Raw genomic sequence first — 2,713 nt, forward strand, 5'->3', positions numbered from 1 at the left:
CAGTCTGGAAACACAAAGGAATCATGGATGGTTTCACCAAAGCCTTCCATTCCCTGCTCAGAGTGGAGGAGGACTCACTGTCTGGAACCAGAATGTGCATACTGCATAATGCAGAACGGAGCCTTGGAGCCTGACCGATATATGGGCCATTATTTTTGGCCATTGAGCAAAAATTATGTGACTTTTTATTCCTTGGAAATAGCTCAATAGATTTTTTTTGTTTTTGACAAAACTGAGGTCAAAACATTGGTAAACGGTGGGCTAGAAGTCTCCAAAATCGGCCCCCAATATAAATGGCCGGGCTCTAGGCGGGTACTTAATGCAGCAAGAGGCCCACACAAGGACCTCCTTTAAAGCCTAGGATTTAGAGCTCTTTGAAGGGTATGAACTTTTAATCAGGAAATGTCATTATGTCAATGAATATGACAGCTGATGTTCAGCTGTCGACAATTGTTAATAATGCATTACTTTAATGTTACTTTTGTTACAAGGAAATGTGATGATGAGACGCTTTGTTTGGAAGCACTGCGTTTAAAATGATATTACTTTTATAGCAGACATTTAAAAATGACATGCAGAAATAGCACAGACGTACAAGCAGACACACCAAACCAGGGACACAGCAAGAAAACACGACATATTGTGTTGGACCTATACTGATGCAATAGCGTAGTAGACGGAATGGACCGCAAGACACTTAATTCTTCTATAGTCTTTTCCTACTTTTCTTATAATGTACACTACAGTACTCATACACACATGCACGTACGCACACACAAACGTGTGAAACAACGACAGTTACATCAGGAGCAGTTAGGGGGTCAAGGACGCTTCCACGTGCAGCTAGTAGGAGCCGGGGATCGAACCAATGGCCACCCTGTACCTCCTGAGCCACTGTCACCCTCACCCCATTATCCCTGTCGTTTTGATATAAAAGACGTGTATACACGTCCAAGGCAAAAAAAATCATGCAAGTGACCTTTTTCCCACCCTGTCAGTTGATCAGTGACGCTGCCAGAGGAAGGATTATAGCCCCATACATCCTGCTTTATGAGATACCAGATTAAAGCGCCTGGCCCTGGCCTGTAGTATTATGTAAAAAACTGATCTGAGTTTGGCTATAGTTTAGTGGATGTCTGGGCCTGCCTCAGCCTGGGGGGGATTATTATAAATTATTGCTGCTGCTCAGTGGGTTTTTTTCTGCTGTATTTTTCTGGCAGTCAGAAGTGCTTGTGTTCCGCAAAAAAAAATCTGCCACTTTACCGGCTTAATTACAGCGCGCTGTGAGCTGACTCGAGCTGAGCTGTAGAGGAGTTGGATGGCAGTGGACAGGAGTTGGTGGTCAGTGGACAGGAGTTGGTGGTCAGTGGACAGAGGGTGCATAATTTTCTTAGACATTCTCCAAACATTCAACAGTCCGGCGGTACCGTGGCTCCGGACGTGCACATGAGTGGCAGGTTAAAAATCAACCCTTGAATTCCTGTGAGGTTATAGGTTTAAGTTTTGGGTTTTGTGTAGGGTGGTGGAGTAATGCCTGTCGGACTGTCAAACACATGCACCCAGTGGACAGGACATAATGCAACGGCCAACAGGCAGATGCAAAGATACAGTCTACCATTCATTGTCAAAAGGAAATGGAAGCCAGCGGCGACATGAAGATGCAAAGATGCATCCGATGGTTGTAGCTGCTGCAAACGCTACAAAAACGTTGAGCTGCATGGTTTCAACTTCAGATAAAGCTACAAATTATGCTGTGTAGCTTTGCATCTTTTTATCTTTTGCTTCTGCCCGTGTGAACGCAGCAATACAGTGGACAGGACAATGTCTTCATGAAATAAAAAAAACAAAAAATAATTTTTATTTAGTTTTTTGCTCTATTTTTGCTTTTTGGTAAAGTTTTTATTTTTATTTTTAAGGTTTTGAAATATTAAAATGTAGGATTATAAATAAAGGGACCCATAAAAATGTGTCCACAGCCCACAAATGGGCCCCGCCCCAGTGTTTGTTAGATTCATACAGCCGGTCTTCTCGTCTTGTTCATCACAGGTTTTACAGCTAGGGGTGAAATGGTACACTTTTTTGCATTTTCATCATTTTATTCCTGCCGCCAATCTATATGTTACAGATCTATCAAATCAAGATGCTTCCTAAACAATAAAGGGCATTTTTTGACATTATTCTCCAAGAAGCCATGATTATTTTGATGCTTTGACTCAAACCTTTTCCTCTTTCTTCCACCCTCCATATTGGCCAATGGCTATATAAATTATCATTCTAACCGATTTCAGATTGTTGTCCTGCACGTCATCTACCTGCACAGTGCACACCATTTTGTATTTTCTGCACTCATAAAATATTTAAGACTAGCTTGGTGATATGATAATACCCACTGTTGTTGTTTATTCCCTTGTTTAGCTTTAGCCCATTTTGTTCATTTTAAACACATAAATTAATATGTATAGGCCTACTTTGAAGAACAAAAAAACATATTTTTAGATGTGGCCAAGAATAGTGCTTGTGTATATATAACATCACCACTAGTGATTACAGAAATATTGTGACTGAATATTAGAAATCTATAATCTATTGTGTTCTAAACATCCACACAGGTGGACAAACTAGACAGAGCTAATGCACTGGAAATATGCTTACCTGATTCAGTTAAATCCCATATTGTGAATTAATCTCCTCAACATTTCAGCACCCCCCCCCC

Source organism: Protomyctophum bolini, assembly GCF_963924005.1.
Source record: "Protomyctophum bolini genome assembly, chromosome: 14".
In the NCBI taxonomy this organism is placed as follows: domain Eukaryota; kingdom Metazoa; phylum Chordata; class Actinopteri; order Myctophiformes; family Myctophidae; genus Protomyctophum; species Protomyctophum bolini.